Source organism: Saccopteryx leptura, chromosome 7 (genome assembly GCF_036850995.1).
Source record: "Saccopteryx leptura isolate mSacLep1 chromosome 7, mSacLep1_pri_phased_curated, whole genome shotgun sequence".
In the NCBI taxonomy this organism is placed as follows: Eukaryota; Metazoa; Chordata; class Mammalia; order Chiroptera; family Emballonuridae; genus Saccopteryx; species Saccopteryx leptura.
In genome coordinates, this window is record NC_089509.1 from 83,851,721 (window position 1) to 83,865,428 (window position 13,708).

The following is a 13,708-nucleotide window of genomic DNA, read 5'->3' on the forward strand; positions in this document are numbered from 1 at the left end:
GACATTTCCAAGTGGACCACTGTTAATCGAGTATAGCGACGATAATTAATAATACTGTATTTTATTTTTAAAAACTGCTAAGAGAATAGATCTTAAATGTTCTAATCCCAAGAAAAAAATCTGTAACCATGTGAGGTTTTGGATGCAAACCAGACTTACTGTGGTAATTATTAAACCATTATGTTGTATACCTAAAACTAATATAATGTTATATGTCAATTATAAAAAATGCATATTTGTTGAAAGAGAAAAAGTGGACCACAATATATATGTAATTAAATCCAGGTTACTTAAGTTTGAAGTAAAAGTTATCTGTAAACTTTACTGTGTGTGTGTGTGTGACAGAGACACAGAGAAAGACAGAGAGAAGGACAGATAGGAACAGACAGGGAGGAAGAGAGATGAGAAGCATCAGTTCTTCGTTGTGGCACCTTAGTTGTTCACTGATTGCCTTTTCGTATGTGCCTTAACCCCGGGGGCTACAGCAGAGTGAGTACCCCTTGCTCAAGCCAGTGACCTTGGGCTCAAGGCAGAGACCTTGGGCTTCAAGCCAGTAACCTTTGGCCTCAAGCCAGCGACCATGAGGTCATGCCTATGATCTGACGCCCAAGCCAGCTACCCCACGCTCAAGCTGGTGAGCCTTCGCTCAAGCCAGAGACCTTGGAGTTTCGACCCTGGGTCCTCTGTATCCCAGTCCGACATTCCACCTATTGTGCTACCTCCTGGTGAGGCTGTAAACTTTACTTTCAAAAATAGATAAGATCAAGAGAAAGGAAAAATTAAGTGTGAGTGTGAAGTCTGGAGATTCTCTTAAAGATGCATGAAGCTGATGGTTTTATTATTTATTTTAAAAATTTGCTTATTCAAGTAATGTATGTGAGGAATTCTGGCTAATATCAGCTGTTCTCTCTCTTTCTCTCCCCTTTTCTTTTGGTCACTTACTGTGTTCTCAAAAGTTTTGTGATTATTGCAAGATAGTTTTCTCTTGAGAGTGTTATCAGCTAAGATGGCTTATAGAGGGGTATGAAAAAAAATAAGAGGGTGGGCAGTGGGCCAAATCAGGCCCTAAGCTTGTGCAGTGGTTTGAGAAGGAGTCAGAGTTGTCATGCCCATGACAAAGCCCTTGGCACTATCATCTCAACCCATCTGTTGCCATTTCACTAGGCAACCCCGCCTGCCAGAGTCAGTTTCTCAATACTTCTGCCTTGCACAATACTCTTCTCTTTGACTATATGTAATAGTCATTATAGTTAGAGCACATGACCAGTATAATATACTGAATTTATAGATTTACTTTGTGACTAAAATATTAACTTCTGGAAATGTCTAGATGCTAGAAAATAAATAGCTTTCTCACTTCAAGGTACAAAATTCAATATGTATTATTCATATATAATATTTTTTAGGTCTTATTAAAATCTAAGTTATAATCATGATATTAAAGTCTCCCAGTTGTATTTCTTTCTCCTGGTATTGCTAATAGCTTTTAACTTTATATTTTTTGATACAAAATATTTTTATATAAAAATAGTATATTTATTTATTAGGGACATCTTCAGACTTGGTTATTCACTATAGATTTAACCTTTTATCACAATAAAAGGACACTTGTCAGTGTATTTTTACTTTGAAATTTATTTTCTTATGTTAATGTAATCTTTTCTTTCCCCATAGTTGTTCACATTTGCCTGACACATATTGGGTGGAAATGGCTCAATTTAGTGTCCTTTGCACTTTTGAAGCTAATTTTTATTTTTATAAAAGTAATGTATAGTCTAAAAGTCAAATAGAGATTAAAGGGCAAGGGAAAAAGGTCTCCAACATGACCCTCCCTCACTACCCCACTCCTGTCCCACTTCACTTCTAAGTGGCGACATTCACTTGAGTTGTTTCTTCTACTACCTACTTCATATTTCTATCTCTATGAATCGAACAATTTCATTCATGATTCTTACATGGTAGGTGAAGATTTAAATCTCTTTTATCTCATTTACTTCCTTACCCATCCTCTTTATATGAGTTACTTAATTTTTATGTTACTTTCATTATCATGCTTAATACTGTTCCCTAATGAGCCAAATGGTGTATTATAACTATTTTTATTGAACAACTTTTTGTTTTTCACTAATTGCTTCACTTTCTCCCATTAGTCTTCCTTGAACTTATGGCTAAGTCTCTCAATAACAGCTCTGTGAAATACCCAATACAACTTTCTACACAAAAATTATTTCCCACCTCTCCTGCAGAGAATCATCCTGAGGCTGGTTGCTCTCTAAATCTGCTAAACAGTCATTTAGTGAATCTCATCCAAACAGCAACTTGCACCTACACAACATTAATATGTTGCTGACAGCCCTGAATGAGTGCACTGCATGGGGTCAGATTTTCATCCTGGAGGGCCTGTCCAATTACAAGCCTAACGATGACGGAGAGGCTCAGAGCATCTGGGAGCAGTCACTCCCCGGCTATCTCATGCCAACTCGGCAGTTGTGCTTTCAGCAGTAAAAGTCCTAATGAGACTTCTAGAGTTGTTACTTGAGGACTCTGACTACTACAATATGCTACTTTCTTCTGTTCGTGTCTCCATTTGTCACTCTGCTGTCTGGGGAGTGAGAGGTGCAGTATGTCTCCCTGAGAACCATCAACCTAATTGCCCTGAGGAGGCCTGAAATCTTGAAGCAGGAAATCAAAGTCTGTGAAGTATAAAGATCCTGTCTATTTTAAACTAAGAAGTTGAATACCATGATTTGTTTAGTATCCCAAGCCAAAATTGCTCAGGTTCTGGCAGAACTGAAGGAATATGCCAAAGAGGTGAATGTTGACTTTGTTCGCAAAGCTGTGAGGGCCGCTGGGTGGTGTGCCATTCAGGTGGAGCTATCTGCAGAATGTTGTGTAATCACACTGCTTGATCTCATTCAGAGCAAAGTAAATTATGTGGTCCAAGTGGCAATGCTGTCATCAGAGATATTTTCCGCAAATACCCCAACATTTATGAAAGTATTATTGCCACTCTGTGAGAACTTAGGACTTGCTGGGAGCCAGATGTTCAAGCAGCTATGACTTGGATTGTGGGAGAATATGCTGAAAGAATTGATAATGTAAACAAGTTACTAGAGAGCTTCCTGGAGGGTTTTTTTTTTTTTTTTAATGATGAAAACACCCAGGTACAGTTCACTCTGTTTACTGCCATAGTGAAGCTGTTTCTCAAGAAACCATCAGAAATACAGGAGCTGGTATAGAAGGTCCTGAGTTTGGCAACACAGGATTCTGATAATACTGACCTCTGAGACAGGGCTACAAATATCAGAAGCTTCTTTCAATGGACCCTGTCACAGCCAAAGAAATAGTAGACTGAGAAGCCACCTATCTCTGAGGAGTGATGATGTAAAAGTTTCACTACAAAACTCAGTCATACTGGAATAAGCAGATTTCCCTGCTATATAGATAGTTGAAATCTATTGAATATATACATGTATCTAACTAGATTATCACTCTTTGGCTTGAATCTAATATATGCTACATGAGCACAATTCCCAAACTGGAAGAATTGAACTGTTCATTTACCCATGAATTTTATTTTATTGCTTTAAAACTTTTTACTGAATTCATTGGGGTGACATTGGTTAATAAAATTACATAGGTTTCAAGTGTACGCATCATCTGTATATTGCATTGTGTTCAACCAAAGTCAAGTTTCCTTCTTTCACCATTTATCCCCCTTTATCCCCTTCTACCTCCTCCCACCCTCCTTCTCTTCTAGTAATCACCATACTATTTTTTGTGTCTGAGGTTTTTTTTTTTTTTGCTTAACTCTTCACTTTTTTCACCCAGACCCTCAACCGCTTGCCCCTCTGACAGCTTCAGTCTGTTTTCTGTATCTATGAATCAGTTTTTATTTTATTTTGTTCATTAGATTCCACATGTACGTGAAATCATATAGTACTTGTCTTTCTCTGCTTGGCTTATTTCATTTAGCATAATGCTCTCCAGGTCCATCCATATTGTTGCAAAAGGTAAGATTTCCTTCTTTTTTTATGGCTGAAATATATCACAGCTTCTTATCCACTCATCTGTTGATGGACACTTGGGCTGCTTCCAAACCTTGGCAATTGTAAATAGCACTACAATAAATATAGGGGTGCATAAGTTCTTTCAAATTAGGGTTTTGGGTTTCTTCAGTGAAGTCCCAAAAGTGGGATGGTTGGATCATAAGGCAGTTACATTTTTAATTTTTTGAGGTAACCTCACACTGATTTCTATGGTGGCTGCACTAACCTGCATTCCCACCAGCAGTGCATGAGGGTTCCCTTTTTTTTTACATCCTTGCTAACACTTGTTTGTGACTTACTGATGATGGCCATACTGACAGTTGTGAGGTGATATCTCATTGTGGTTTTAATTTGCATTTCTCTGATTAGTGACATTGAGCATCTTTTCATAAGTCTATTGGCATTCTGTGTGTTCTCTTTGGAGAAGTGTCTATTCATATTCTTTGCCTGTTTTTAATTGGATTTTTTCCTGGTGTTAAGTTGTATAAGTTCTTTATAAATTTTGGATATTAACCCCTTATCAGATGTATCACTGGTGAATAAGTTCTCCCATTCAGTGGGTTGTCTTTTCATTTGTTGATGGTTTCCTTTGCTGTGCAAAAAACTTTCTAGAAAAAAATATTGTTACACAACATGTCCGAGATTTCAGTATGTCTTCTTCTAGGATTTTTATGGTTTCACATCTAACATTTAAGTCTTTAATCAATTTTGAGTTTATTGTGAATGGTGTACAAAGGTTGTCTACTTTCATTTTTTTTGCACATATCTGTGCAATTTTCTCAACACCATTTATTGAATAGACTATCTTTACCCCATTGTATGTTCTTGCCTTCTATGTCATATATTAATTGACCATAAAGGTTTGGGTTTATTTCTGAGCTTTCTATTGTTCTATTTGTCTGTTTATATGCCAGTACCATGCTGTTTTAGATTACTATAGCTTTGTAGTATAGTTCGATATAGGTAGTGTGATTCCTACAACTTTGTTGTTCTTCCTCAAGGTTGCTATGGCTATTTGAGGTCCTCTGTGGCCCCATATAAATTTTTGGAATATTTGTTCTAGTTCTGTGAAATGCATCATTGGTATCTTGAGAGGAATTATGTTGAATCTATAGATTGCTTTGAATAGTATGGACATTTTCTTTTCCATCCAATATTTTTAAAATTTTTTAAATTTTTATTAATTTTAATGGGGTTACATCAATAAATCAGGGTACATATGTTCAAGGAAAACATGTCCAGGTTATCTTGTCATTCAGTTATGTTGCATACCCATCACCCAAAGTCAGATTGTCCTCTGTCACCTTCTATTTAGTTTTCTTTGTGCCCCTTCCCCTCCTCCTTCCCCTCTCCCTCCCTACCCCCCCGCCCCCCCATAACCACCACACTCTTGTCCATGTCTCTTAGTCTCATTTTTATGTCCGACCTGGGTATGGAATCATGCAGTTCTTAGTTTTTTCTTATTTACTTATTTCACTCTGTATAATGTTATCAAGATCCAACCATTTATTTTTATTTTATTTTTTTCTGAAGCTGGAAACGGGGAGAGACAGTCAGACAGACTCCCGCATGCGCCCGACTGGGATCCACCCGGCACGCCCAACAGGGGGCGATGCTCTGCCCCTCCGGGGCGTCGCTCTGCCGCGACCAGAGCCACTCTAGCGCCTGGGGCAGAGGCCAAGGAGCCATCCCCAGCGCCCGGGCCATCTTTGCTCCAATGGAGCCTCGGCTGCGGGACGGGAAGAGAGAGACAGAGAGGAAGGAGGGGGGGGGTGGAGAAGCAAATGGGCGCTTCTCCTATGTGCCCAGGCCGGGAATCGAACCCGGGTCCCCCGCACACCAGGCCGACGTTCTACCGCTGAGCCAACCAGCCAGGGCCAAGATCCAACCATTTTGTTGTAAATGATCTGATGTCATTTTTTATGGCTGAGTAGTATTCCATAGTGTATATGTACCACATCTTCTTTATCCAGTCATCTATGGAAGGGCTTTTTAGTTGTTTCCATGTCTTGGCCACTGTAAACAATGCTGCAATGAACATGGGGCTACATGTATCTTTACGTATCAATGTTTCTGAGTTTGGGGGGTATATACCCAGTAGAGGGATTGCTGGGTCATAAGGTAGTTCTATTATCAGTTTTTTGAGGAACCACCATACTTTCTTCCATAATGGTTGTACTACTTTACATTTCTACCAACAGTGAATGAGGGTTTCTTTTTCTCCACAGCCTCTCCAACATTTGCTATTATCTGTCTTGTTGATAATAGCTAAGTTAACAGGTGTGAGGTGGTATCTCACTGTAGTTTTGATTTGCATTTCTCTAATAGCTAATGAAGATAAGCATTTTTTCATATATCTGTTGGCCATTTGTATTTCTTCCTGGGAGAAGTGTATGTTCATGTCCTCTTCCTATTTCTTTTTATTGGATTGTTTGTTTGTTTGTTGTTGAGTTTTATGAAGTCTTTGTATATTTTGGATATTAGGCCCTTATCTGAGCTGTTGTTTGAAAATATCATTTCCCATTTAGTTGGCTGTCTGCTTATTTTGTTGTCAGTTTCTCTTGCTGAGCAAAAACTTCTTAGTCTGATGTAGTCCTATCCATTTATCTTTGCCTTCACTTCCCTTGCCTTTGGAGTCAAATTCATAAAATGCTCTTTAAAACCAAGGTCCATGAGTTTAGAACCTATGTCTTCTTCTATGTACTTTATTGTTTCAGGTCTTATATTTAGGTCTTTGATCCATTTTGAACTAATTTTAGTACAAGGGGACAAACTGTAGTTGAGTTTCATTCTTTTGCATGTGGCTTTCTAGTTTTCCCAGCACCATTTGTTGAAGAGGCTTTCTTTTCTCCATTGTGTGTTGTTTGCCCCTTTATTGAAAATTATTTGACCATATACATGTGGTTTTATTTCTGGACTTTCTATTCTGTTCCATTGGTCTGAGTGTCTATTTTTCTGCCAATACCATGCTGTTTTGATTGTCGTGGCCCTATAATATAGTTTGAAGTCAGGTATTGTAATGCCCCCAGCTTCATTCTTTTTCTTTAGGATTGCTTTGGCTCTTTGGGGTTTTTTATAGTTCCATATAAATCTGATGATTTTTTTGTTCCATTTCTTTAAAAAATGTCATTGGAATTTTGATGGGAATTGCATTAAATATGTATATTGCTTTGGGTAATATGGCCATTTTGATTATATTTATTCTTCCTATCCAAGAACAAGGAATATTTTTCCATCTCATTGTATCTTTTTCGATTTCCCTTACCAATGCTTTGTAGTTTTTGTTATATGGTCCTTTACATTCTTTGTTATGCTTATTCCTAGGTATTTTTTTTGTTACAATTGTGAAGGGGATTATTTTTTTGAGTTCCTTTTCTAATGTTTCATTGTTGGCATATAGAAAGGCTATGGACTTTTATATATTAATTTTGTATCCTGCGACCTTACTGTATTGGCTTATTGTTTCTAGTAGTCTTTTTGTGGAGTCTTTGGAGTTTTCGATGTATAGGATCATATCATCTGCAAAAAGTGATACCTTTACTTATTCTTTTCCGATATGGATGCTTTTTATTTCTTTATCTTGTCTGACTGCTCTGGCTAGAACTTCTAGCACCACATTAAATAAAGTATGGACGTTTTCATGATATTAATTCTTCCTATCCATGAATACAATCTATTCTTCCACTTATTTGTATCATCTTCAGTTTCTTATAATTTTCCAAATACAGGTCTTTTACATCCTTAGTTAAATTTATTCATAGATATTTTATTTATTTTTTGATATAATTGTAAATGGGATTATTTTCTTACATAGTTGCCCTTTCTGATACTTTGTTACTGGTGTGTAAAAATGCAATTAATTTCTGGATATTTATTGTGTATCTTGCTACTTTATTGAATTTATCAGTTCTAGTAGTTTTTTTGTGGAATCTTGAGGGTACTCTCTATATCAGGGGTCCCCAAACTACGGCCCGCGGGCCACATGCGGCCCCCTGAGGCCATTTATCCGGCCCCCGCCGCATTTCCAGAAGGGGCACCTCTTTCATTGGTGGTCAGTGAGAGGAGCATAGTTCCCATTGAAATACTGGTCAGTTTGTTGATTTAAATTTATTTGTTTTTTATTTTAAATATTGTATTTGTTCTCGTTTTGTTTTTTTACTTAAAAATAAGATATGTGCAGTGTGCATAGGGATTTGTTCATAGTTTTTTTTATAGTCCGGCCCTCCAACGGTCTGAGGGACAGTGAACTGGCCCCCTGTGTAAAAAGTTTGGGGACCCCTGCTCTATACAGTATCAGGTCATCTGCAAACAATGATAGTTTTACTTCTTCCTTTCCAATTTGGATGCCTTTTATTCCTCTTGTCTGATTGCTGTGGCTAGGACTTCCAGTATTATATTCAGTAAGAATGGTGAAAGCAGACATTCCTTTCTTGTTCCCAATATTATGAGAAACGCTTGTAGTTTTTTTCCCATTGAGCATGTTGTGGCTGTGGGTTTGTTACATATGTAGCCTTTATTATGTTGAGAGATAGTCCCCTTACTCCCACTTTGCTGAGAGTGTTTATCATAAATGGCTGCTGGATCTTATCAAATGCTTTATCTGCATCAATTTATATGATCATGTGATTTTTATCCTTCATTTTGTTTTTGTGGTGTATCACATTTATTAATTTGCAGATACTGTACCAACTTTGCATCCCCCAAACAAATCCCACTTGATCATGGTGTATGGTCTTTTTAATGTATTGTTGGATCTGGTTTGTTAATATTTTGTTGAGAATTTCAGCATCTATGTTCATTAGGGTTATTGGCCTATTAGTTTATTTTTTTTGTCCTGTCTTTATCTGGTTTTGGAATTAGAATAATGCTGGCCTTGTGAAATGAGCTTGGGAGTCTTTCAGTCTCTCGAATTTTCTGGAATAGTTTAGAAAGATAGATGTTAGCTCTTCTTTGTTTGGTAAAAATCACTTGTGAAGCCATCCAGTTTAGGACTTTTTTTTGTTGGGAGTTTTTTGATTACTGCTTCAATTTCATTAGTTGTAATCCATCTGTCCAGATTCTCTTATTCTTTCTGATTCAGTTTTGGAAGATTGTATGTTTCCAGGAATTTATCCACTTCATCCAGAGTATCCAGTATTATGGCATATAGTTGTTTGTAATGTCTTCTAATCCTCTGTATTTTTGGTGCCTGTTGTTACTTCTCCTTCATTTTTTATTTTATTTATTTGGGTCCTCTCTCTTTTTTCTTGATGAGCCTGTTTAAAGTTTGTCAATCTTGTTTATTTTTTTCAAAGAACCAGCTCCTGGTTTCCTTGATCTTTTGTATTTTTTATTAGACTATTTTGTTTAATTCTGCTCTGTATTATATTATTTCCTTTCTTCTCACTTTGGGTTTTGTTTGTTATTCTTTTCCTAGTTCCTTTAATTGTAAAGTTAGTGAGATTTTTCTTATTTTTAAAATTATTTTTTATTTAGTTTTTTAGGTGAGAGGAGAGGAGATAGTGAGGCAGACTCCACATATGCCCTGACTGGGATCCACCCAGCAACCCCATCTGTAGCTGATGCTCAAGTACCAAGCTATTTTTATTGCTTGAGGTTGTCCTGCTCCAATGGAGCTATCTTCCACACCTAGGGTCACGCTCGAACCAATCAAGCCACTGGCTGCGGGAGGGGAAGAGGGAGAGAAGGAAGGGGGAGGAGAAGAAAATGGCTGCTTCTCCTGTGTGCCCTGACCAGGAATCAAACCTGGGGTGTACATATACTGGGCCAATGCTCTATCCATTGAGCCACCAACCAGGGCCAATTTTTCTTATTTCTTGAGCTAGGCCTGTAATGGTATGATTTCCCTCTTAGAACTGCTTTTTTCTGTGTCTCATAGATTTTGGGTTGTTGTGCTCTCATTTTCATTTGTTTCAAGGTATCTTTTGATTTCTTCCTTGATCTCATTGTTAACCCACTCTTTGTTTAGTAACATTTTTTTTAGCCTCCATATTTTCATGTATTTTTCAGTTTCTTTTTCTTGTAATTTATTTCTAATTTCATACCATTATGGTCAGAGAAGATGCTTGATATGATTTCAATCTTCTTAAATTTATTGAGACTTGTTTTGTGTCCTAACATGTGGTCAAGCCTAGAAAACATTCCATGTACACTTGAAATGAATATATATTCTGCTGCTTTGGCATAAAACACTTGAATCCATCTGACCTAGTGTGTCATTTAAGGCCTCTGTTTCCTTGTTGATTTGCAGTCTGGAAGATCTATGTATATTCATTGATGTCAATAGGATGTTAAAATCTATTACTATGATTTTATTACTATTGGTCTTTCCCTTCATGTCCATAAGATTTGCTTTATATATTTAGGTGTTCTTATGTTGGGTGCATAAATGTTTTCAAGGGTTATATCCTCTAGTTAGACTGAATCATGTCCTTCTTTGTTCTACTGGCCTTATTTTAAAATTCATTTTGAGAAAGGGGAAGAGGGGGAGGAGCAGGAAGCATCAACTCCCATATATGCCTTGACAGGCAAGCCAGAGGTTTTGAACTGGCGACCTCAGTGTTCCAAGTAGATACTTTATCCACTGTGCCACCACAGGTCAGGCCTAATGGCCTTTGTTTTGAAGTCTATTTTGTCAGATGTAAGTATTGTTACTCCAGGTTTGTTTCATTTCCATTTGCATAAAATATCTTTTCTCTTTACTTTTAGTCTGTATCTTTCATTCTGTAGTGGGTCTCTTGTAGAAAAAATATATAAGGGTCTTGTTTCTTATACATTTCACTACCCTATGTCTTTTTTTTGTTGTTTGTTTGTTTTGTTTTGTTTTGTTTTTCTGAAGCTGGAAACGGGGAGAGCCAGTCAGACTCCCGCATGCGCCCGACCGGGATCCACCTGGCACGCCCACCAGGGGCAATGCTCTGCCCACCAGGGGGCGATGCTCTGCCCCTCTGGGGCGTCGCTCTGCCACGACCAGAGCGACTCTAGCGCCTGGGGCAGAGGCCAAGGAGCCATCCCCAGCGCCTGGGCCATCTTTGCTCCAATGGAGCCTCAGCTGCGGGAGGGGAAGAGAGAGACACAGAGGAAGGAGGGGGGGTGGAGAAGCAGATGGGCGCTTCTCCTATGTGCCCTGGCCGGGAATCGAACCCGGGTCCCCCCACGCGCCAGGCCGACGCTCTACCGCTGAGCCAACTGGCCAGGGCCTACCCTATGTCTTTTGATTGGAACACTTAAGCCATTTACATTTAAAGTGATAGGTATGTATTTATTGCCATTGTATTCTTTTTAAGTATGTTTTGTTTTTTCATTTTCTTTCTCTTTTGAAAGAAAAAACGCTTTAACATTTCTTGTAATACTGGTTTGGTGGTAATAAACTCCATTAGCCTTTTTTGTGTGGGAAGTTCTTGACTTCTCTTTTAATTTTAAATGATAGCCTTGCTGGGTAAAGTAGTCTTTGTTGTAGGTCTTTGCTTTTTATCACTTTGAATATTTCATGCCTATGCCTTCTGGCCTGAAATGTTTCTGTTGAGAAATCAGCTGACAGTCTTATGGGAACACCCTTGTAGATAACTATCTTTCTCTTGTGGCCAAGATTCTCTCTTTGTCTTTAACCTTTGCCATTTTAATTATGATGTGTCTTAGTGTGGGCATCCTTGGGTTCATCTTGTTTGGGACTCTGCATTTCCTGGGCTTGTGTGTCTTTTTTGTTCACCAGGAAAGGGAAGCTTTGAGTCATCATTTCTTCAAAGGTTCTCAATTCCTTGCTCTTTCTCTTCTCCTTCTGGTAACCCTATGATGCGGATACTCTTACACTTCATGTTGTCCCAAAGTCCCTTAAACTATCCTCATTAAAAAAATCTGTTTTACATTTTGCTGCTCTGATTGGGTGAGTGTTTTCTGCTACTTTGTCTCCCAAATCACTTATTTGATCCTCTGCTTCATACAATCCACTGATTATTCCTTCTAGTATATTCTTCATTTCAGACATATTCTTCATTTCTGATTGATTCTTTTGATGGTTCCCATGTTTGTTTTCATGCTGTTGGAGTTCTCACTAAGTTTCTTGAGTATCCTTATAACCATTTTTTTGAACTCTGTATCTGGTAAATTGCCTGCCTCTATTTCATTTAGCTCTTTTTCTTTCATTTGGGGCATTTTTTTTTTATTTTGACAGAAACAGAGAGAGTGTCAGAGAGAGGGACAGATAGGGACAGACAGGAAGGGAGATGAGAAGCATCAGTTCTTTGTTGTGGCACCTCTGTTGTTCAGTGATTGCTTTCTCATATGTGCCTTGACCGGGGGGCTCCAGCAGAGCGAGTGACCCCTTGCTAAAGCCAGCGACCTTGGGCTCAAACTAGTGACCTTGGGTTTCAAACTAACAACCTTTGGGCTCAAGTCAGCGACCATGGGGTCATGTCTATGATCCGACATTCAAGCCAGTGACCCCATGCTCAAGCTGCTGAGCCCATGCTCACGCCAGAAGAACCTGTGCTCAAGCTGACAACCTCGGGGTTTCAAACCTGGCTCTTCTGTGTCCCAGTCCGATGCTTCACCTATTGTGCTACTGCCTAGTCAGATGGGGCATGTTTTTTGTTTTTTTGTCTATTTTGGCTGCCTCTTTGTGTTTGTTTCTATGTATTATGTAGATCTGTTATAATTACAAGTCTTGGTCGGGTGGCCTTGTTATAGATGTCCTATGGGACCCAGTGGTGCAGTCTCCTTGATTACCTGAGCTGATTGATTCAGGAATGCCCCTGTGTAGGCTATGTGGACCTCCCTGTTGTAATTGACCCTTAATTGTTATTGGCCCATTTGTGCATGGGATTGGCCCTCAGGATGGCTGATTGTGAGGATCAACCCCGACCACAGTGTATAAGCTACTGTGCAAGTGATGACTACATGAAGCAGAATTCACCACAGCATGATCTGGTACCTGCCAAGATCTCCCTTTGGATACATCACTTGTAAAGCTAATTGGATCCTGCTCTGATGTTGTCTGAAGTTGGCCACTGGGTGCTGGTTCTGGGTCTCTTGGGAGGGACCTGGTATAGGCAAATGTCAGATGCTACCTGTGACTGTCCCTAGGAAACCTGTTTGGAGCTAGTAAGAGATCCACAGTTTGTGGCTGCCTCCATTGGGCCTGGGTGTGTGTGGGAAGGACTAAGCTGCAAACCAAGGCTGGCTTTTACCAGCATCTGGGCCTGAGGCAGGTCAGCAAAAGTCCTAAAGCATCCCAACACCTGCCTCCATCTGCTGGCTGCCTGGTAGGCTCAGTCACTGAAAGATTCTCTGGCTGTTTTTGAGTTGCATGAAGTAGATTCTCAGCGAGTCACCAGGTAGGGGCAAATGGTGTTCACCAGATTGATACAGGTTCAAACTCAGTACCAGTGCTGGGTCAGAGGCCACTCAGCAACTGTCCCTGGGTATACCAAGGCTAGCTGCCACCTGTCATTGCTCACAGACCTTTGTGGTGGGAAGGGTCTCAGGGAGATGTCAAGTTGAAAACAGTAGAGTTTATCAGGCCCAAACTGACCAATATTTAGCTGTGTGAAAAGAAGGGCTCTGCACCAGTTAGATGTGTGAAGGAAAATGTTCCCTGTGCTAGAGCCACACAACTCAATATGTTCTAGATTCTGCACAGCCCTCAGCAGGGTAGGTCTACC

At 39.2% G+C, this 13,708-nt stretch overlaps 1 pseudogene; it reads left to right on the plus strand.

Moving 5' to 3' along the window:
- The first annotated feature begins 1,006 nt into the window (after positions 1-1,006).
- On the plus strand, positions 1,007-3,380 carry LOC136379022 (AP-2 complex subunit beta pseudogene; annotated as a pseudogene).
- Positions 3,381-13,708: the final 10,328 nt, after the last annotated feature.